Below are 26,785 nucleotides of genomic sequence, written 5' to 3'. Positions count from 1 at the left end.
TTTTTTCGACGGGAGGCGTTTGTTTTGCACAAAAAAATGTGTTTCATTTAATTTATAAATAAATACACTATTTTTGCTTTTATTTGCTTCTTGTTGCTCTTTCGCTTTTTTTTCTTTTTTTTCAGTTAAATTATCATTTGATGCATCATGCATCATAATAGTTTTATACATAATTACGGTATAAATCGATAAGAGCTTGCGAAGACGACGCGTTGTCTATGCCATACTTAGTAATTACCTATAGTGGGTATGCTTTAACAGTATTTGACGTATTGATTAAGTATTAACTACTATGGCAAGTTAATTTAGAGTTTATCAAAGTACCCATACTATACCTATATGTATTAAAATGTGTTCTTGATGGGTAGACTCAAGATTTGCTATTAATTCGAGAAGCAACAAATGTTGATTACTGCAAACTAGTTAATCTGATAGAAATTTATTCAATTTTTTAGTACACTTTTTAATTAGTTTTTCGTATGCGAGTCGATAAATGTCAAAAAAGGACGTCTGCATTCTTTTCGAAAATCCTTTTTTTCTTTATTCTTATAAAATATAAATATAAGGTAGGCGCCAAATAATAGGTATCGTTTGATATCGATTGTTGAAAAGATACTTTTGATCTGAATAACAATGATGTAATAGAAAGGTAATTGTTTCATTTAATGTTAAAAGCGGACTTTAGCGGTACTAATTTTTCCCTCCGCCTGTAAAATTTGAAAACTGTTGAGAGTCCACTTTTAACATTTAAAAATTTGTATACAAAATGATTTTTTTTTCCTTTTAAGTGCTGTTTTCATCGTTTATATTGCCTTCAAATCCAAACCTTAGTATAATATTATATATATGTAACTGATGTGTCGTGTACATAATACATAATATAACGTATAACTATAGTAGCCGGATATCGTATACGCATAGAGGCATAAGACAAAAATATATATCACACGGACAATTTATTATTTTACTCGTATCACGTTGTCGCATACAAGTGTGCAACCATCGTTATCGAGCTTGCAGGTCTGACACACAATTAGCATAAATGGGTTAACGCGCGAGAGGTTCCGCGGGAGCGTGATCGCTGTTCTGGTTAATTTACCACCACGTATAATAATAATATAATATAGGTAGTAAATTATAATTTATGATATACTGTTTATGTCTGTGTACAAGTACCCGTACATTATAATTTATAATTTATAATATTATTGTGAGGTAGAATACTAGAAATTGAATTTAATAGATACATATTATATAAGTAGGACAGGTATTGGTTTTTTTTTCAGTACGCCTCGGCCGCGTCATTGGCCGTTTTAATTGATGGCAAAAATTATCATGTTTTTTATTGACGATCGATGTACAACAATTTCGATGGATTGATGTCTTGATTTCGAAGTGTTGTGGGGGAGGTGGTCGTGGAAAAGCGCGCCATTTCTAAACGCTCCAAACATTGAAACATCGTTGTCGTTACTTTAAAGTAATTTTCTATTTTCTTCTATGTACATGCTTACATGACGTGTATAGTGTATAGCATAAATATACCGATTTAAAAAATGCATGAAGAAAAACGAGTCTGCTGATAAGAATTTTCCATTTTCAAAGTTGGTCCTCACTCCGCAAGTCGATCGTTTTTGATTGGGCTTCCGAAGATATCGGAATTGGTATTCCGTGAAATCGGATAAGGGGGATTTACATTGTTTTTAGCATTAACCGATCGCATAACATTCAATTTGATTTATCTTGATTATTAATAATATAATAATTATAGATGACCCAGTTGTCAATTCATTTTAAATGAGTTTGATAAGGATTCGGTGTTTCTTCATGGTCATTTCCAGGTAAAAGAATTGCGGTTTGCACAAGTGGCCATGGTTTTTAATTAAATAAATAGGAACAATTATAAGTAGATGCGTATAGTCATAAGTGCCTGTAATAAAGGTACATAATGAATTGCCCAGTTTTCAACAAACATTAAGGAATAATATAATTATAAAATATGTCGAGAACACTGCTGCTGTACTCGAGATGCTTGTGCATTTGTATTTTATCATCACTGTTACGGCGCATAATAATAAATTATAAACGCAATAAGAATTCTTTCACACAAACAGTAATTACTTGTTAGTTTTTTCAAATTTTCCCAACAATCAATAGACGGTCATTAATTTTAATATTAAGCTATAATTATACATCCGCAAATGTACGTAGGACTTTAAAGTATGAGTCCTACATAGTTGATAAATCTCGCAGGCGTTGTGCGATTGGCTTTAAAGTCGCTCTTTCCACATTTTACGGAAAAGCCAAAACAAATATTTAATTGTATGCGCGATTTCTTATTGACGCGGACAACTTTGTATTTTGAGTAGGTTGCAGGTATATAACGTGTGATTAAAATATATTAATATTCGTGTTTGCTTGGATAATGTGTGCCGTTTTAATTGTTTTAAAGACAATATTTTGAAAAGTTATGTTCGAAAGTAATCCAAGTAAAATTCTAGTAATCAATAAATACTCAATTTATAAAAAAAAATGCGAAAGCATAGTGCCTTTCTATTTAACGCCCATAAATTAAAAGGACTCATAGGAAATGCCTATTTTATACTGGACAGGTATGGTAAGTACATAATCAAAACCAAGTTGAATAGTTAGTTCATGATATGTTTGGCTAGCATTATTGTAACCCAAAGGCGAATAAATACAATAGACGATATATAGGTACACAAAGAGAAATACACAATAGTCAATCTAACATTCATCTGTTCCGGCAAACTTCGTTTAAAATTTACCAATAACATCCGCAGGCCAAATCGTGTCAATACTTGTAAATTCAATTCTCTAAATATTTAGTATTCTTATGTCACCGCTGAGCTGCACATTATGTTTTAAATGTAAATTAAAATTACTATCTTATATAACGGTAACCGTAGTCCACGAGCATTGATCATACGCGCCATTCAAATAATATTCATAGTTTATATTTTTGGGAATTACACGTGAATGTTATATAATAGGTGGGACCTAACTTTATTAATTTTTCATTCGTCGCAACAATAACATTAAAATAATAAAATACTGTAATATTATTTTAATTCAGCGAAATCAGATGAAAAACTAGAGGAAGTAAAAGCCATGTTTTGTAATTTTGTTAAAAATAATAAACAAACATTAATCAGTAATCTTTTACAATTTTAAACTATAGTGGGTAATGAATAATTAAAATTTAAGTATTGAATTCTAGAATATAAAGTTTAACTAAACTTAGGTTCATACCAATTGCGCATAAAAAAAATAATACGATTTGAGTAACCTTTTCATTAACAATTTAAATCCAAATACCAAAAATTGCAATTTTTTTAGTTATTTTAATTGTATAGTACTTACCACCTACAACATAATAGTATGTTTATTGTTTATGTAGAACATCGATACCTATAGTCTATAAATGTACCAACAATAATGTAAAAGTGATTAATCATAATAAAACATCTGAACGTTAAATTTGAGGACAATCTTTTTTTAATTAGAACGAATAATTGCGAAATATCACTTTAATAGTTGTTGAGGAAATACTAAATTGAAGGTCAACATTACAAAATGCACAAAATAATTCAGGAAAATCAATACTGATAAAAATGCATATTATTTTAGTTTACTTTGCACTTATCTATCTGATGTAAAAAAAAAACAGATTACAGACTCAGAATAAATCTATTCTGTGCTGGATTTATAATTAGGTTATCTTTGGAAACAGTGCCATTTGGGATATTTTAATAAGGTTGTAAACAATTGAATAGGTGAAAACGAGCGATACTAAATTTTTAATTTATAGTAAATATTGTAAGTCTTGAAATAAAAAAATTGTTGTTAAAATCAAAAATTGTTTGTAATTACTAATTACTAATAGGTAGTACATTATCGTAGAGAATCGTATATCATATAAAGTATAGACTATAGTTCAAATAATAATAAATCTGAGAAGTATGATAATTGATGATGTTTACGTATGAAAAAAATCCAAACTTAACTTTTATAGGTGCCAATTAGTAAAAATGTTACATGCCAGTAATCATAATAAAAATAAAAATAGAATACATATCGCTGTAAAGTCAATAAGTTCATTGCGTAATGGCTCAGAATCTATAAAAATGTAACGATAAAATCTTAAACTGATGTCAGCGGTATGTTTGTTATTTTCTCTCCGACTTACGTGTGACATACCTGGTTTAAACACATTTGCGTAAAATCATTTTTTTTTTTACGATTTTTGATTACTCACCCAAACTTAGAGTAAAATCACTTATTACTACAATATTATAGTAGGTAATATTTCTGAGAGTTTGACATTTAGCTTTTAAACTCGATTTTATATTTTAATAGCTAACCCAAATTTTTCCGGTAAAAAATGAATAACCATAAAATATTGCACTATTATCGAGTATATCTCGGTTTCAGCAAATATCTCAGCTATCGAACAAATCGGCATTGCTTTGTGAAATAATTCAACAGAGATGGACAATAAGCTTATGGTAGATTGGACAACAAAGCACTTGAATTATATTACAACGCGGTTCAAACACTTTCTAAACTTTCCTGATATTTCTGAAACTTTCGTCAAAATCGGTCGAGTATCTTTTTGAGTATATATATATATATATATATATAGCTACAAACATAAGGATATTTCCTTTTGTTGTACTTTCGAATAGCAAACAATAAATTTAATATACGATTTTCTTTTATTTAAAAAATAAATCCAATAGCAACGCATGGCGGGTTGGCTAGTCAATACAATTTTATTTCTGTAACCCTATATTAGTACCAAGGTATAAATCGATCGTGTCTTGAGTCCTGACAGCCTGACTGATCAAAGTAGAGCTTAAACTATGATTGCTATGGTGACTTGACATCTTCGATGTTAGTAAAAAAGCTCATTTCATCTATAGATATTACATATATATCTGAATTATTATTTGACTTAATATTCGACTTTAATTATAAAAATAAAAATGTGGTAAATTTAAATAGATATCAAATTGTTTTGAGACAATTCAATATGTTATATCCTTAAACACATTATTCTTTAAAATTTTACTCTAAGATTACTCAAAAACATATTAAATAAATTATTTTAGGTAAATACCTTTTATCTATGTTGCCTTTTGAACGTGGGTCAGAGAGAGAAAACAAATAGTACAATATGACATCACCTTAACAAATAAAATATTGCGTTATGAGTTTGTGAGGTTATCATTGAACTTTTAGCAGTAAGTAAAGCTATAATCACAAATACTATTATCTCATAACCCAAATGACTCATCAATCAGATTACATTTTTTTTTATACAAAACTTATTAAAACTAGTATCATTATTTATTAGTATCAATAATATATAATAATTAAATATTCTCTCAAATAATATCAATTATAATTTTTTTTCGCGATATATTTTCAAAAATCTATGGTATATTTTGAATAAATGCTAGAAAATTTAACCCAAGTAAAAATTACTAAACAAAAAGATTAAAATCTTTAATATATTTTTTAAATCTTGTATATTTACATATACCTATAGTGATTCATAGAGGCAATGGTTTTTTATTTGTTAACTTTTAAAAGCAATCTGATTTGGATTTTAGTTAAAATAATTTAACTTATCAATTTATTAATTTTAGATTAAAGTACAACTTAGATGTCCTACACAATAACCGATCCTTACACAGGTATGACCAAAAACATTTTATACATGTACCTATTTATCTTAAAAACAAATATCAATAAAACATTGAAGTTTGATTATTCTATTCCGATATATTATTTATCAGGAGTCATCTCAGTATCTACCCACTTTCTAAAAAGAAGGAAAATCACCAAAAAAACGTTTAATGCATAATAGGTATCTTATTGTGAATATGTAAATAATAAATGCATCACGATTTATCATCTTTTTTGTGTGGCTTTCCCGTAAATTAATTATACAAATGATGCGATTTTTTTTTTAAACTTTCTATCGTTTGACTGCGTACGCATCGCACACGTGAACGGTGCATAAACGATATTTACCTATATATTATGTATACATTCGTTGCGCGTATGTGATAAAAAAAAGTATATTATTATGATGTGCAGTGAACAAAATTAATGCTGCAGAAAATGACTGAAAACGAAAATAAAAATATATTCGTACGAATCACTGCTGCAGTGAAACAAGAGCATTTCAACACAATTATATAATAATATGGTTGCTATCGAGTACCGCTTGAAATCCAAAAACGACAATATCCTCGTGCGGTTAGCGTTCGGTCGCGATCGTATACAATATATATTTCTACATGGACCACCCAGCACATAATATATATATATTACAATACGCAATATGTGCTTACTGCTTATATATATATATATATATACGAAACGCGTGAAATCAAATCCAATATTTGACGACCAAATGTGCAGCGTACATCCCCGCGAGGGTAGGATACAATGGTAGTACGATATTACATTATATTGTTATAACGACTGCGAGGGAACGAAAATGCATAAGAATAATAATAATTTAATAATACACGTATAACAGCATCCGTTACGGGTTCAGACCTACCTCAGAGACACTGCAAAAAAAAAAAAAGGAGGATACTTGGGTGGATACATATATGTATAAGTAGATTTTTGTCTTCCTATCCCTAAGCCGGTACGTCAGTATTGCAGCTGCGTGTGGGCGACGACGTGTGAGTGTGTACAATACGCGTATGTAATAATATCAAAATACGATATTATTTTGGTACCGCGATCGGGCCACACGCGTCGGCCTCCCGAAAAACGAATGCGAACTACCTATATTTAATATTATATGATATTATACCTACTGAGCATGAGTCTCATCAGGCGGCGTCTGATATTATATTATATGTTATTGCGTACGTATCAAAATTAAAAATATAATACATCATTTTATCCATGCCGCTCCTAAGGTATAGGCGAACACTGCCGCAGTTGGCGTGATAATAATACAACACAAAATATGTGTACCTATATAGTTATAACACGATTGTATAGTCCATAAATCGTAAAAAGTTATCTATGGACGTCGGACGAACCGCAATGCTCTATGGTTATGGTGTGTACAGGGTGATTCACTGAGCATCCACACCCTTCTATCCATAAATAATGATTTTAACCAAAATATGATTTTTGAAATTTCCAAGTCTATCGACAGACTTCATACCATTTAAGAAGCGTTCAACAGTAGTAGATACAAACTCTTTTTTCTCTAATCAGAACCATCTTTTTACTGTTCATATTCAACTATCGAACCCATGATATATATATTTTTTAATGTTTCTGTCTCTAGTGTTTCTACATTTAGATTTGAACGAATATTGTTGTTACTTTGTGTACCTACTAACAATTATAAATAGGTCGATAAAAAAAAGGTATGGAAAAATATGAGACTATGATTATTTTAAACGAAGTGTAATTAATCTTATATTAATATCAAACAATTTTTTTTTTGTGTAATTATTAATAATTTACACATCACATATATTTTATATTTTATGATTATTAAGGACTATTTTATAATAATATATTGGAAATGCATTTACCTTCATTTTAATAACTTAGAAACTACACATTCTAATTTTTATTTAAATAAATAAAAATTCTCAAAAAAAAATCATGTACCTAATTATTAATTAACATTTGAAAAAAGAAGTTTGTATTGGCACAGTCGCACGGACATGGTATGAGAAATTTAAGCATTAAAAAATATATGATTTTAATGTACACTGAAATATTGCTAAAATCAATATTTGATTAAATATAAAAATAGGGTGAGCATATTTGGTGAATCACCTTGTATGTACCTATTGTACCTATATTATAATTGAGAATGCAATTAGTATAAAATAACAATATAATATTGTCAAACAATTTATTTTAATTGGTGTGTAAAATTGATAGCAAAGTTATTCCTCTGTAACAATAATAATAATAATAATAATATGATATCATCAAATAATATTTTATCTATTATTAAAAAAAAATATATATATATATACATATTGGACACATGTATACTTCTATATTATATTATAATAATATAAAGCCGAAGAGTTAAATAGCACGTATTTGAACTTGCTAACCTCACTAACTAGTAACTACTGGACCGATTTCAATAAAAATTATATTGTTATATTCCTATTGAGACTTGAAGGATGTATTAAACCTCATTTTTCAATCCCTAAAGGATGGCTTACACATGAATTTCGTTTTGTCTCATAAAAATCGAATAACTTTTTTTTTTAAATAGGGCTGCCACTGGTCACAGAAACATAATTTTTTTTTAATTGTGTATGCCTAACCAATATTCACCATGCATTGCTACGGGATTTTTTTAAATAATAGAAATTAATATTAAATGCATTGTTTGTTATTTAAATGTACAATAAAATACGATGTCCTTACGTTTGTAGCTTGTAGACTCAATAACTACTTGACTTATTTTAACAAAAGTTTCAGAGATATGTCTCAGAAATATCAGGAAAGCTTAGAGAGTCGTTTCAACGACGTTCGAAAATAGACCAAGTCCAATCAGTTCATAAAGTGAGGTACATCGAAACCGATTTGTCCGTGAACTGACCGTGAAATACCTACACTAAACGCGAGATACACCGCGATAGGTATGGCGCCATATTTTGGGTTCGTTCTTTTTTCCCGAACAAAGTCGAATGACACAGCTAATATATTATATGGTAATAAATTAGGGCTCGAACTTAAATGCTTTAAAAATGTACTATATGCTATATAATATCAATATGAATATTGAATATGCACGCTGCAGTTATGAACCCATGAAAAAACAAAAACATGCACTTAATAGTTAATACATTTTTTTGTTTGACTTGGATGTTTTTAATTTTTTAAATTATAGTACATTTATAATGAATTTTGATATATTTTAAACTGTACAATATTTTAGCATGATAACTTTTACATTAAAAATAAACTAGGGTAGTAGCTTAAATATTATAAACCGATACATAATTGTAAAATTAATACGATCTTCGAAGTATAAAATATCATTATTGTTGGTCACAAACTCATGACACAGCCACAGAATTCAATATTATTTGTCGTTGCTTTATTTTTAATTCACTTAGTTTTTAATACCTAAGCATTTTCTTATAAAAAATGTATTGATCGCCAATCGTGTACTACAATCTACATCTATAAAATACCCTAGACATCTAACTTTTATATCTGTATAACATATACTAGTTAGAATAGTAGGATCAATAAAAAATATACCCTACAAATGAAAAAATTTCAATCCATGCAAAAACTATAGACTAAAAAGTAGATGCATTTAATATTTCATTCGTTAAAAACTAGCGATAAATCTTCTAACAAGCCAAAAATAAAAACATGCAAATACATTGAACTATCGAAGTTGTAGTCTAAGTCCTATAATGAATAATGATACCTAATTATGATGACCATCTAAAATAGATAAACGCGACCGGACAGTTAATATAACCGGATTGGTACCTACACAATTATTTTAATAGGTAAGCCTTTATTTAAATTTTTTTTAAACTGCGAGTAAAATTGTTCATTTACATTTAGAATATACATATATATTATATATATATAAATTAAATATACCCCGGCGTCACATTATATAAGCCCACATTCAAAAAGCGTTTCTAAAACAACACATTTAACTACGTATTACATGTACACAATATGTGCCTACGTATATTTCGTCTAATTATATAATATGCGAGTACAATAAACAATAATAAAAGTAATAATATTAGTATATTATATACTTGGACGAATGCAAATTATTATCAGTTATGCACGTAATTATGTTTATTACAAGCTCGATCACTTTTGGGTAAGACACTGACACGATTCTATGTATTTATATTATCCTTAGAAGTTTCGCAGTGGTTATTTCAAAAATATTAAAGTTTTAATTTTTTTTTTTTACATTAACGCCATCGCGGAGTCTGCAGTATATAAACATTAATGGATAAGTACACATTCAATTAATTAATTGTATGCAATTTCTCGCTGGGTAGTTATCCATTATTATTATTATGATTATTATTGACACCCACCTAAAACACTTAAACTATCTAGTTTATTTTTTTTTCATTTAGAACATTTGGTTGAACCTTATCCTGCAGTGGTATTTTTTTTTTATAATACTCTTCCTACGTTATCCTCCAGTTTTCTGATTTAGCGCCTTATAGTTTATATATTATAATATACCTAAGAGTTATGTCCTGAACTCCCCTGTGAGGAGCTTAAATTGAGTGTTTTATGGATATACGAGCGGCTTTTAACTTCTGTTTTTAAAATTTTACTAGGTCATCCAAAAGACTAAAAAATATATTATTTTTTGCTGCCTTTAGTTTTGAGTATAATACGACTACAGAGAACCGAAAAACCCGAAACATTGAGTTTCTTTTTGAAGAACGGAGATTTAGATTTAAACTTCATATTCTAAAAACTGGAATGATGGATAGCTTTAACTTAAACATTTTTTTTTTTTTTTTTATTGCTTATTAGAATTTTAGAAAAAATAAATTCATGCCCCGTAAAGTTTATGCTAAGTAGTTTCTGGTTTTAGTATTGGATTTAGAAGTTTATATTTCTTTTTATGTTAGTACAGCCATAGTCGAATGACTTAAACGGACATAAAAATAATTTGATACGGGATAGCTTTGAGTCTTGATACTTGAATACTATTGATGGAAGATGACAAACGCTAACTGTATATTGACTTTTTAATTCAAATGAATAGAACAAACGTAGGAATGTTTTTTTTTTCAGAAATAAAGAACTGAGTTGGTATTGTTATTTATAAATAAAATGTATTTTTTATATGGTAAAAAAATAAAAATAATACTTCGTAAACTGAAATTACACGGAAATATTTTATATTTTAAAATAGTATTAATTAGATAAACATATTTCATAATATAAGTTAACTTTTTACTAATTATTTCATTTTTGTTGATCTGCGACACAGCGTCATTCATTTAGTCATACCCAATTATCGACGAACCATTGGAATTGAGTACCAACGTACATTTACTATATGTTTATATTTCATTAACATTTGCCTATTTTTTTTTTTTTTTTTTGTGGCCATAAAGCATCTTCAAACAGCCCTCCCCATCTCCCCCCTTCCCACTACAAAAACGGCGTTGGACACGACGATGCACTTCACCACTGTCCTACGCGTAAATACCCGTGAAATAATTGCGAAAAAATAACTGACCTTCTCAACACTGAATAGATAAATCAACATAGAATAATCATTATACCAAGTAGACTATTCATTTGTATACTGCAAGGTTGTTTCTAAAAAAAATTTAAATCAATAGGTATCTGCAACCTACATTTATATAAGTCCCATAACACGGCGGTGACTCACGTCCATGTATTTGTATCTTTTTTTTGGTTTTATCACTTAATGGTAACTTTTACTACCTGCATAATATGCATGTAAATATTATGTATTTTAATATACCACACACCTACTTACCTAACTAAGCTGCATGTGCTATGGATAGATTTTAACTAAATAATTCAACTTCCTTGTCTTCACTAGATTATTCTCAAAAAAAAAATATATATATAATATCCACTCGTCAGTTTTTTTCATGAGTTTAAAGAATACACTAAAATCATCGCATAAGTTAGATGACAAAAATGTACGAGTTAAACTTATATTTTACTGTGAAGTATTGAATTTTAAATTATTTAATTACATGATATATCAAACGCTTAAAAATTTGGTGTTATGAACTTTATAGTAATAATATTGTACAAAGAATCTAAAAATATCAACACTTATACTATTATATATATTATCATGATTATTATAATTTATCACCATTTCAATAAAGTTTTTAACATTTTAGTAATTTCTGTGTGGATTAAATTTTTATTTATTATAATTTAAAGGAAGTTCCATGCCGAATATAGAATATCATCATCATGAATTTGTTTCTTTATGATAATAATCTTATGGTTATAAATTTAAAATATCAATTGTGATCTAATTTCAATCCAATAAATACTAAAGAGTTAATTTTATGTATTTTTATAAATTATTTGGTTTTTTGAAATAGACTTTTTTATATTATATAAAATTAATTTTTTATAAAATAATAAAATAATTTCAAATCACCAGATCTTTTGTAATAAAAAACAAAAACTTTTAGACATACATATAAATGGTATGTAACAAAATACTTAAGCGTTATCGTAAAAATCATTCTCACATATTGAATACAAGTTATTTTACTCCATGTCACAAAATTACAATCACCGTTACTTTAAAATATAAAAAGTAGGTAATAACATTTTATGTAATCATATTCATTCAAAGATTCTAGCAAACTTTAAAGGTTCATTTTATGACATTCATTCATTTTTATTACTACGCTATATTGCCAAACGTAAAATAAATATAAGTTCACATATTATCTTTAAAAGTTTGTGTTATTATACGAAAATTGAAAAATAACATTTCAAACACTTGAAACAGTCTCCTATCCTATTAGGAGACCTCCATAATATATTAACTGCTCCTCCTCTTACTATATATTTATAACAACAAGTGAATCATTTAAACAAAATAACCAATAAAAGACAAAAAAACCATGCTAACTTGAAGTATTTTACTTGGTACAGTAAATAAAAGATTTAAAACTTAAATACTTAAAAAAAAAAAAATTATTAAAATTAAAGACAAACATATTATATTGCACCTGTACCAACATATTATAATGTAACTCATTTGTGTCAAATATGTACACGTGGTTCAAGAACACGAGGCTTATAAATAGATCAGTAGTATTTAAGTGGTTTTCGATAACCTGATAATAAATTGGCTTTTTTTTAATGTTCAAAAAGTTACTCGCGTAAACTGCACCTATATAGAGCTTTTTAAACTGTATTTGAAAAATAACTAAACCTTGAGAATAATTTATTAAATAGATGAATTAAAATGGGTATCTTTCTCGTTTTCAATGAGTGGTTGAGGTCAGAAGAATAGTAACATACAAATACACAATATATATATATGTATATTATAATATATGTAATTTGTATTGATGCCATATATAATAAACAAATACAAAATTTGACCAATCCCAATCCGGTTAAAATAAATGGCTATAACCTATTTGGACAAAAACCCGAATCAAGGCCTGGCAATAAATCATAATAGTAAAAAAAAAATTAACGAGTGAATAATCGCAACTACAATATAAGTTATAACAAAACAAAATGGGGTTTGGTTTAGCTTAATGTTGACTCTCCTAATCAAAATATATCGAAACATGTTTTTATTCTAATTTATAATACGTTATTAGATTAGGTACTCACTAAGATTCATATACGATTATAGGATAACAAGGAACTAATAAAGTAATAAACAGTGATATACTGCACCTAAACTTACTTTTTCAAAAAGCCAATTGAACATTTAAGGTAAATCTTTTGATAGGCTGTATGAATAACACTTTGATTGACCAGATTACTAGTTTGGCAAACACTGTCAAATAAAAAAAAAACACTTATGGAGATAGGTATTTAATAATTCGTTTGTTTAATAAAGTGTAATTATTTATTTTATGGAATTAGGTTTAAGACTTTTAGATGTGTTTTTTAAACCTTTAAGTATCAATAAATTTTAATCATACATTATGTACAATTAATGCAGTTTGATTATATTATTGTTATTACTCTAGTCTCTCGATTATACGATAAATATTGTACTAAATTATAATTTAATATCGAATTTAAACAGAAAGATTTATCCTACAATGGCAATACTACAGAAGTTGTATGTTTGAACTGGTTTTATTTTTGTTGTACGTCCCTAATACAGTAAAATTGTTAAAGATGTAATTATTAAAAGACCATAAAATTCAATTTTAACCTATGCAAATACAATGTTAACACATTTATTCACATAATACAAGTCTTAGTAAATATTAGGTACTTACTCAAGTTATTCAAAGTTAAAATATTAAAATACTTTTACATAAACAATAAAACATTTAATCTATATATTATAAATTAAACATAAAAAGATAGTTATTAAAACATATAAAAACTATTTCATATTATATTACACAGAGGGACCTGGTTGTATATAAGATATCATTATTCATAAGTTACGTTCAAATAAAAAAAAAGTTCCTTACATTTTTTTTATATATATTTTGGTTGATAGATAATTAGATGTATTTTTAATTAATTAATAAAACATAGAACCAGTTTAGGACTGGCTGGTATTGAGACTTAGGAAGTAAAAAATATAAGATATATATATGTAGTTTTTTTATAGATTTATTTACATATGAATAGAATAATATATGTATAGTGTATTAGTATACACCTTAACTAGAAACATGGATTTCAATAATTAAGCGTCGTATAAAAATAGGTGTATGGACTGTTAAGTATTTTTAAACTAAGAAATTATGTAACTAATCTATAAGCTAAATGACTATAATATAGGCAAAATCTCATAAATAAATTATAAACTTGTGTAATTTAAATACAGAACTTAATCATAAATTACTATTTGAAAAAAAAACCATTTACACACAAAATGAACGATTTATTATTTTTTTGGTATTGTTTTATAATAGCTAAATATTTTTTTGTTAATAGCTAAGTATTTATTGTATTATGAAAATTGAAAGTTTAATTGTATAACAGACATGTAATCATTGGTTATACCTATACGTTATAACTGATATTTATATGAGTTTGACTGAATTTCAGAATAACTAATGGTACAATAATTATTACCATAAGTAATACTCAATTTCGCTTTGATTATTAAGAAACCAAATTCATTATCGAAATGAAAATTTAACGGAACATCAAGATAAATCAATTGATTGTCAATCACTAATATTATATTATTTAAATTAAATTGAAGGATTAAACTGTGAATAGAAAAATAGTTAAATCGAATAACTAATAAATAAGGTTTAATCAGGAGAATAGATTAAAACTAGGATTGGTTAAAATCGAATACAAAAAAATAAGCATTTATGCTACTTTAATATCGTGGGTACGAAAAAAAGCGCGATGTATATGTAGCTAAAAGATAGATAATTTTATTGGAGATAAGTGGCTCAAACTTAAATTTGCCCGTGAAAAAAGATGAGCTTATACTTTATATAGAACATGATAACAAACGTAATTGAAAGTATTATTACAAAACAAGATAAGATATTTCATGGCCATTAATAAGACACACAAATTTCATTAATGACGTAAGGATTAAATAATGTTATATAATATTTTTACCTACCTAAAGTGTTATAGGTACTAATCTAAACATCTAAAATACATCTACAATCTAAAATTAAATATTGTTGAAATAATTGTTCTGTAAGGTATTATGTGTATTGTTCTTTTACTTACTCGAAAAGTTTATTATTTAACTAACTTACATCATCGACTATGATAGATTAGTGCAGACTTCTTTGGAATCACATTTATATTAAAATCTAAATGTGTGATATGCAATATGTATATTTTTACTGTGGCCTTGAACAGTGATTTTGTGCAAAAACTATTACGTCTATTATACTGTTATAAACCCTATAGTAAAATCAACTAGACAGGAATTATAGCACTATAGCTATTGTTTCTTATCTCCCAACGCGTTTTATAAAGAAAAATAGAACAAGTTATGGTTCAAGACCACTTCAAGCACTAATCACGATTCGATAACAATCGTCGGTCGCCGTGTGTTGCTCGAAACCAATATCGTTTTGAAAGAAAGTATGATTTTTAGTTTTTTGAGATTCAAAACCGAGTAGTGACAATTTATTGGACCACTAAATATTTTATTAATTTTTTATCGCAACTATAATGTTCATCGTTTTGTTGGATAATCAATAATACATTTCTCAAGAACTAATCAAGTGAACCATTTTAGAATTAAAACATATTATAATTTATAATAATGTTCAATAATTTTTATTAGGTCACACTACAACCAGAAGTCATTATCTAGTTTAAATCAAACACTCCTCACTTAACTACGGACAGGGCGTCAGGGCCATAATGTTTAAGACGGAGGGGGGCATAGTGTCTCGAGTTGACCCTGGTGGCAATTTTATATCGAGAAATTAAGCTAAAAATAATATCAACTGCAAGTGGCAGGTGACGTACTCTAAACTGTATATTCTTAATTTTATTTCACAAGTTTTGAAAAAACAAAAGAATAATTGAAATTACTATGATTAATAATGCAAATCCATATTATATAATAATGAGTGTAATATAATTTGTCCTGTCAACATAATATGTATATTATACAGATATTATCAAGAAAATGATTACTATGATTGATAACAGTTAGTTACAATCTTAGATCCAAGTATAATATGACCCAAGTCTTAAGGTTATAGCAATAGTAATAATACATGGAAACAATGTCTATTATAATTCTTAAGTTTTCGACCGATAAATAATTTTTCAAAAATTCAATTATTTTGATCAAAAAGCCGTAATATTCAATACACGTTTTGTTATATTATAGCCTAATTCCTAGAAGTATATAGGTCTTAAGTATATAACAAATTAATACACAAAACACAAAAGGTATTATATATCCATTATTATACACATATTAATATACTATTATTATAACATTATATATAAAGACATAATTATTACTACTACGGACATTTTTTTAATCTCTTTGACTGTTTTATTACACAGTTATTGTTAACTGAATAAATATTTTATGTACAATGAATAAAGTTTTCAAAGTTAAAAAATATAAATTATGTAGGTAATCAAATAAAATGATATGTATTAAAGTTTAAACATTAACTATGGGTCCTATCATAAAACATTTTAGATTACCAAATTTGTTTTTTTTATTGTTTATTATTTATTTTGAACGTTTCTACATACTACATTGACAAATTCGTTATTTTTTCCAATGTACCTATAATTACATATAATTTTAAATACATAATACGATGTTGCAAATAATATAGTAACAATACATATTACATAGGCAGTGATGAAAGCAATGCAGTCGGAGAACCTGATGAATTTTTGCTTTTGTGTCGGTTAAGAATTTATGTAGAGGTAGCCAAGGTCTCAAGTGTATGAATTAGCTTATCATAATGTTCAGGTAATATGTGTACATTTAAAAAAACGCATTTCCCCGAAATCGATATAAAAGTAAGTTTGAAAAGTTTAATAGCTCTTATATTATATGACAAATCCATAATAATACAATAATTATGGGAAGCATTTATATACTCACTACTAAAGAAATTATACAAAATCTGAAATAAATCACAACAATAACCGGGTAACCGGGTATATAGTTGTATCAAATTTTTTAATAAAACGCAGTAACTAAACTTTCTTAAGAAAAAAGATATTATTACTTTATAAACATTGAAAATGGCATAATATTATAAAAAAATTAATTTCTTCTATGGTTTTCTAAAGAAACGTCTGAAAAATAGAGAAGGTGTGAAATTATCTAGGACCTACTATAAGGCAACCATCTCTATGAACCCATCTGACCATGGTTTAGTTTAATGAACTTTCAATATAATATATAGTATAATATATGCTCGCAGAGAAAACAATTCAAAAGTCTTGAATTATCATCAACAATAGATGTCTGACCTTGGACTATTTAACTGTTTAAAAATAAAAACATTACCAGATGAATGATTTACACCACACGGAACGTGTGAAATTATATGTTCCCCATTGATAGTATTATGTAATAACAACAAAATTGTCTGGAATATTATAGGCATGCATATTTATATATGATACATATACGCCTTTAAGAGCAGAAAATATTTAAATTCTCAGTAGCTTACTTGATTAACGTTAATAGAATAATATTATCTAAACAACTAAGCAATACATTAGTATATTATTCATTAATCATTATTTTGTTTATATTTTAATATATTCAAAAATGTTATAATACCATGAGTAGAAATACATACAATACCTGAATATTTTTTCAACCCTTGTTTTAAAATACAATTCGATATAAATGTCCTATAATAACACGGCCAGGATACTTTTTTTTCACTTATACCATAATATTATAGTAGTGTCGTTGTAAAAACCCGAGATTAATTACACCAACCTAGGTACATTTTTTAAAAATATTTTATGAAATTTGAATTACACTTGTATGTACAGAAAATGTAATTTTTGTATCATGTCTCGTTCGACCACAAAAGATTTTTTCAATTTAATTGATAAATTAACAGTGATTAACAAAGTATTATTAGTACCTATACTTATTTGTAAAAAAAAAATGAAGCCAATCATGATGTTTTGAAATAGTTAAGACTCAAACAAATGAACTTTCTATATCAAAATATCAACTTTTAACACCTAAAATTACACACTTCATTGAAAAAATATAAAAATACATTTTAAATAGGTACTTATACCATTAACACGCACGTGAAAAATGTAACCATTATCAAACTATATACTTACTCATAAAAAAATGCGACAAACAATTTGTACTAGGTTTTTTTTTAAATTAAACACATTAATACATATAATAGGTAGCATATACGAAATAGGTTGCTAAAGTATAAAACATTATAGGTTTAAAAAATAAATAGAATGCATGATTATATGGTATATATTATGCAGGCATAAACAATTTAAAGTTACATTAATCGTAACGAACTGTGGTGATATATTGTCATAAATGGATATACAGGGAAATTAAATTTGTACAAAACATTCATTATTCCTTGTCCATTTTTGTCTTTTCGACAGAAAATTTTTGAAATAAATAGGTTCTTCTATTATAATTCATAATAATTATACACAATGTATACGAATATACTTCCAAAGTCGTAATACTATATTTTTTTTAAATATACTTCTTAAAGTTTTGAAACATCTGGGAAAATTAAAATTGTTGTGCACTACTCATGGCATTTCTTAACTAATGCTGATAAACGAAAAACTATTTATTCAATGATTTATACATAAAACTAACATTCTGATTTATATGGTATTATTAATATGGGTTGACTTATTAAAAAGAACTCCCTAATACTAATAAAATGTTATGTTATTTAGAATTACAGTTTTATTATAACTTTAAATGTTGAAATGATATTTAAAAATGTATCAAAATATCGAGATGATGTGTATTATGTTTAAAAAGAATCATCCTGTACATAAGGTTGAAATTTCGTGCATCATATAAGTGTTCTTGAAAATGAAACTGTACTGTCTCTACTAATAATAATATTCAAATATATATATATATATATATTATATAAATTGCTAAAGTAGTTGAAGGTTAAAAATGGCATAAATTAAACTAGTTAGTTGAAGATGAGTTTAAAAAAACTGATGCCCAAATTAAATTTAGAAAAAAATTGAGAAGTATTAAAAAGATTAATTGCAATAATTGTAATATAACTTTTAAGTAATAATTTCATACTTACTAACAGCATATATATTCAAAACATTGCAATTATTATTAGGTATGCAATAAAGTAGCCTTACTATATAGAAGAAAACAGTAAGGATGTCACATTTTAATTTAAGTACAAGAAACTAAAATCCTCAGTAAATAAAATTGAATTATTCATGAGTTTAGAATAAGAATTAATCGAAATATAAGTAGCAGAAATAATAATTAAATAACTTAAGATCAATATAATATGATGCTAATAAAATGGTAATATAATGTAAGACACCTGTAAAAAGATGACTAACAAAATAATTAGAACGACTAATTTTAATACAAAAATAATTATCTGAATGTTAAAAGGTTGTATGTGTTGTATGTAAAGATTAAAGGATAGCAATGTTGATTATTTCAATGACACTTTGTAGGTGTAAAAGTGACAAGAATTATCCACTTTCTAAAAAAAATATTGTTGTATCATGCATAGGTTAAGTACTTATTTATTAATTTGTTATTTTTTAATATCACATTCAGCATCAATCAACGTAATGTAGGGTTTAAATGCATTCGATGATACGTATGTACCTAATGATTTATGAGCAATAAAATCATTTTGACATGGGTAATGCGGACATATCATTGTGTCACATTGTAATCCGATTCATTAATAATTACATATCGCACCTATATAGGTACAACACAACAGTATTATTTTAATCATTAACTTATTTCGTACTGGATAATTTCAATATTTAAAAAAAAAATATTATCGTAATAGTTATTATTGATGAAAAAAAATGGATGCAGTATGCACATTACAAAAGAACTATAAAAAAAATATTAAAAATTATCTCAAAAATAACGAATTATAATAATTTCCCATATGAACTAGAAACTGAAAGCCAATTTTCATGGTATAACAGATTTCACCAGCATTTTTTGTGAATTCTTTGACATACGAGTGAAACGAAAAATAACGAGGGCATTGAATACAAAAAAAAAATCAACTTTATCGATACCTATTCTTTTTGTAAGGTTACATGCACATGTATGTCACGACGTTACGATATCTTCCACAGTCAAACAAAATAATTGGAGGATATGAATGATAAGTATAGGTACAAATATAGTCATATGAAAGAGTCATTGCAGGGAGACGAAGTTAGATACGAAGTTTCCTAAACATTGTATGCGCAAAACACTTTTAATGGCGTTCAGTTAAAATCGATGAACAGAAAATGATGAGGCTTTATCGTATAATAATATTAATAATTATAATACGTGTATTATATTTTAATCTGCCTTTTTTCGTTTATGACACTCGAAGCTTCGGTAAAATCAAAATACAACATTTCATATTTTAATAATATTACTTTTTTGACACGGGTACTTATTGATACCGTATTTATAGAAATTAGAAAGTAGCCTTAATACCTACTCCTTCTGTATTACCTAATAAATGCATATAAAATACATTTTTTTTAACATAAATCCACCTTTATTTACAATTCACACCCAACATACTCAAAATCTATAATCTCTTTATTTGGAATAATATAAGAAATCAACTTTTATCATTATTCTATTTTTATATTAAGTAATAATCATATTATACATGGTATAGCTAAATAGCTTGCCTCGCTAAGTAGATAATTACCAAAAGAGTTGAAATGTTTTCAATGATATTGTTCGTGAGAGTGTATGTTTATGAGTAGATTATATGATGATAAACTGTTGTCTGTTGTTGAACAAATAGCTCAAATACATTCTAAATTGATTTTTACGATATAAAACTGTGCATAACAGTAATGTTTTACGAACTATGAAGTGTTCAAATTTAAAGTTATAAAAAAACATTAACCAATTCCGCATCTAATATTCATAATTGTTTTATTAGTGTGGCTAAGCCAATTGTCCTAGAGTGGTATTAGCTTTTAATTGTATTATAATGTATAATTATTTTGTCAGTACAACTGTTAATAATAATATTTAATATAATAAATACATGTTACTTTAATATTTTCATAACTTATAAGACGTTATAAATAAAAACAAAACTCATAGGTCCTAATCGAGTATGTTATATTAATACTTTTTTATTATTTGTAAAGGTTACGTATAACATGTTATAAATATTTTAAGCTTAACGATCATAAATTGTTTTAGTATATAATACATTACTTATAACCTATATAATATTATATTGTTAAAATAAATTATTGTAATAATCGAAAGCGAGTTATACTACCAAATATCTACACTATACAGTCTGCAGCTTAAAGGATTAAACATTAAGTAAAATATCCTCTTACTTAGCTGATTTCGTAGGTCGACAAACATTTATAGTAAGTTATATTTTTATATTTGAATTTAACGCTTTACTGGTAAAAAAAATATGATCTCGGTTTATCAATTAATGGTAGGAACTCGCTTTCGAGTACACATTTTCTTCGCCTGTTTACACTTATATATTATGATTTATTCATAAATTACTCGGAAGTTTCAACAAAAATGCTTTATGAAACCGCTCTAAATAGTGTTAAATTAATAAAGCACGAGCCATCATAAAGTATAAATTCGTTAAGGCTTTAATACCCTCACAATAATATATGTTAATGAATATTTTACCAATTTTTTTTAGTTGTAATCCAGGCAACTTGTCACATTGCTCACTTGTGACACAAATATTTTATTATTCAATTTAACTTAAAAAATACTCAGTCTTCGTGAATTTTAAAATACATTTTTTTTAATGCAATCATGGATAGAAGCCTACATTATTAAAAAAGATATTAAGATATTCTAAATGTTTTCATATTTGTATGTCACTCGGGAAAATTGAAGGTTATCAAATTGTTATAAGTTATCACAAAATGTTTCATATGTGCAAACCTTTCAAACCTAGCAAATCTTCTCAAAAAATATTAAGTTCTAATTTTAAGGTATGTTTATAATCTGACGTATAAAAGATGGTAATGCACCTACTGTAACTAATGCAAACTAAAACCGTCGCAAATATTTATAAGTTAAATTGTGTCATCCAATGGCCTTTGACTCCGGCTTTGCTTTAATAAAAATAAAATTACATATCAAAACCTTTTAAATCAGACCTATTATACTTTATACGTCAATACGTCATAAGAGATCATAAAAAAATTCTAATACCTATATCAGGTACAAGAATTTTTTTATTACAGTTAATTTTTCTTAATTTGTGGGTATCAAATTCTCAATTTACAGATTTCACACAATAAGTTATTTTCGTCAACGAATATAATATGTGAAAAGTGTCTGAATTAAAATTTAAGCAATTTCTAGTTATGCGCGCATTAAGTGGCGGTCATGTAACGTGAATGGAAAATATAAAATATAAAATTTCAGAGGTCAAAAACAATCAACAGGAAAAATATCAGTAGGTACCTACTTCAAAACTTTTTTTTTTATATTTATGCGGTATTACAGTCTAAAAGAGTGTAAGTCACCCCCTTGATTGCAGAACTGTATTAATACAATGTTAATAACTAATAATCTAGTTCTAATAACTTGCATATGGTATTTAAAACATTGAAACATTATTATAATTTATTTATACTAATAACATTAACGTATTAAATATTTATTTATCGTATAACACATAAGTATAAATGTAATTATTAATCTAATGGTATTACCGAACTTAAGTGATCAATTTTCAACTAAAAATATAATAATATGAAACGTCGGTTTATACTGTCTTTATTGCGATACTTCTTGAATGAACTGTTTAAACCTGTTATAGAATTAGATAATTTTGACCAATTTTAATATTTTCATAGTCTAGTATAATAATCTCCAAGTACCTAATTTAATCGTGTAACATCACTTTACATTCTAAAACATTTATAACTATTGACATATAATTCTTGGTTATTTGAGTTTAAGCATGGCATGAACTTAATAAATATATTATACTTGCTAGCTATATAGTTAGTTATAAATAAATGTCCATTAATGGTATGCTAATTAGTTTAAGGACTTCTAAGATACATATAAATCACTTACCAAAAAAATGTCACGAATCACTCGTGAATTTTAAGTATATATTTTATAATCTACGTATCTTATTGATTTAATAGTTGTCAACCAATTTACATTATAAACATAATAAGTACATTACTACTTGACTTTTTTAAATTCATATCCAAACAGCAAATATTAAGTGAATAACAGTAAAAATTGATCGTATAATCATAAATTCATAATTCATAATATAAATGTGGACTCAAGCCCACGTATTTTTCACACTGTCTTGAATACTTTTGTACACCCATACCTACATTAAATTTATTAATGTATGTTATGAATTAATTAAAATTTAAAATAAGTTAAATTAGTATTTGTATAACTATTTTACAAACCATTGAATTGTTCGTGTAACATAAGTAGGTACAAAAACATTAATTTAAGTTTTCAAGTAATTGCATTTATAATGAATATAATGAATTAAAATAATTAAAAATGTTTTATACGTAAATTGGTAATAGAAAAATATTACCTAATTACAAAAAAAAACTCATCCAATCATACATAATTTAGACCTTTTGGTGAAGTTCAACATTTTTAAAAATTGAATCAATTTTACCAACCTGCGAGTTATAGTAAAGTTATGATAACATTTGAATTTTATACGTATTCTAAACTCTATACGAGTTCAGTGTATAATTTAAAGAACTTGATATTTTTGCAAGAGAAGGAAAGTCCTGCACACATTTTAAAGAATAACTTTTACATATATATAGTATATATACAAAATTCGTACATTAATTTTAGCCAATAATAATTAGCACATAAAGCCCCCCACTCCCTAATTGCGCCTATTTTCTCAGCAGTATTCTGTATAATAATATGAGTATTTATATGAGGTAAGTTAATCTTGATGCACGTTTTTTTTTAAATCTGCTATAAGCACATAAGTTATGTGTGTAAGTAATATTATAATAATTTCATTTTTAATCGAATCAAAATTTAAAATTTAAATTAAGAAAAAACAATAGACAAACAGCATAAAAAAAACGAAGATGTGGTCTACAACAACAGGACAGTTAACGGTCACCTCCAAAATAAACAGTTACCTCTAATGTGGATTTTGAGCAAAACGATGAATGTATTAGTTCTACAATGATGTGCAATTTTTTTGTGCCCGTCATTACCTTTTGGAGCAGTAAAGATGTTTCAATTGCTAACTTCTAGGGTAGTTTATGGCAGCTCCAAATTGGTTCTAGTTGGTGCTTTGGGGGTCAACTACTTTGTAGCTATTAAGTCAAAAAATGTTAATTTTAGAAACTTGAAACATATTCCATTATTATGTACATAAGGTTTAATTTTCTATTCACAATGAAACATATTTAGAATAACATTAAGCAATTTATTAGGATTTGTAATTTCCGAATATTGTTTTAATTTTTTTTTCTTAAGTGTCGATGAAAAGTTCTAGGCTCAATCAAAACGTTTGAAAATATAACTCGTGTAAATTAGTTAAGTTCCTCAAAAGTTGTTTGTATAAACTTAAAACTCATAAATATATTTTTGTAGATTTTCATATATTAAGTTCAAATTTCGACGAAATCGGATATTTAATTAAATAATTATATTGAAATGACTAACCCAGTGACAAGGTTCACTAGACACCTATCATACAGCGAAGAAACTTCTTAGTTTTTCGTTAATTATGAAAAATATAGGGCAACACTATGTGGGACAAACAGAAGTATGCTAAACTAGCTAATTTTTAAAACACTATTATTGCCTGGATAGTAGTAAATGAGCCAAAAAGTAATAATGTTAGAAATGTTCTTGCCAAGGCCCAAGGATTTTAAAGTAATATAATTTTATGAATGCCATAACTATATGACTAATAACTTACATTTTCTGACAATAAAACATCAATTTAGTGTTTATTTCAAATACATAAAAAAATCAACTATAGCTACCTAATTAATAATTTAAATGAAAACTACACGTTTAAAAGCGAATAATCAAATTTTATTTAAAACAATGGTACCTGTAATGAGAATAACATTCAAGAACCATGTCCGTTAAGTTTGTTCTTCAAAATGGGTACATAATGGATAACAAATTTTGAGACGATTTTTAAAATTTTTTTACCGTCTAGTTAAAATAAAAAAAATAAAAAATGACTAGTGGTTTATTGGCGTCCGCGGTCTTGTAGAAGATTTAGAAAATACACTCACGTTTTTTTTAGAAACATTTTAAATTTAAATTCTTACACGATTAATCAAAATCACGAAAAATTGTAAATAATATTTTGTAGTTAAGAATGCATACAATTTTTTTAATGTTCATACGACCCATAAAATAGTTAAATAATATAATAAAATAGGTTTATACATTTAAAACTTGATATTTTTATGTATATTATTGTATTTGACTATACACAGCGATATTTTCAAAGACTTTAGTATTTTGATTTATTTTAAACTATTGCTTAACCATACTACGAACCTATTCACACGTACACTGTTCTAAGGAAAGTCATAATAAGTTAATAACAAAAACAAGAAAAATGCTTTTAAAAATACGAATGAATGCATTAATAATACTACAAAATTTACAAGAGTGCCTTGAAAATTGATTTTAATTTTAAGATAAAATGTATAAGCGAACTGTAATATGGTTATAAAAAAATAAAAGTTTAAAAATGTTAATCAGTTTGAATTAAATAAAAATAAATCATTTATTTAAACGAACTCCAAAGCTAGCGCATAAAAATGTGCGGAATGTTAATTAAATACGTGTTTTGCTTTTCCTTAATTTTTTCACTCGCACGTAAAATGTAAAACCATCATTGGGAAATAGAGGAATATTCGGGGGGTTTTATTGTTATATTGGTGAACAGTGGCGGTTCTAGAGTACGAGTGGGCAGCTGTCCGTACCAAAACTTCTGGTACTCTTTATTGAAAAATTAAACAATGTAACGCCAATTATATTAAGTATTTGTGTCGTACATTTTTTACTAAGAAAATATGAGGTGAGGGAATGAATTTTATTTGCAGTTAAAAAATAATTATGAAAGTACTGTTTCCGGTACAGCAAGTTATCATCACCGGCTGGTGAACTTAAAAACGTGAACAAAAGTCAAAAACTTTTAGTAATTAAATACCTACTTAAAAATATTCAATTTTTTGTTAAATACTCAATTTTTAAGTATGGAATCATTATTCGTAATTATAGTATTTATTATAGTAACTCATCACAATCAACTAATATAAATTACCGCAAGTGCGTAGGTAC

Source organism: Myzus persicae, unplaced genomic scaffold, assembly GCF_001856785.1.
Source record: "Myzus persicae strain clone G006 unplaced genomic scaffold, MPER_G0061.0, whole genome shotgun sequence".
In the NCBI taxonomy this organism is placed as follows: domain Eukaryota; kingdom Metazoa; phylum Arthropoda; class Insecta; order Hemiptera; family Aphididae; genus Myzus; species Myzus persicae.
Note: the sequence above shows the minus strand (reverse complement) of the source record.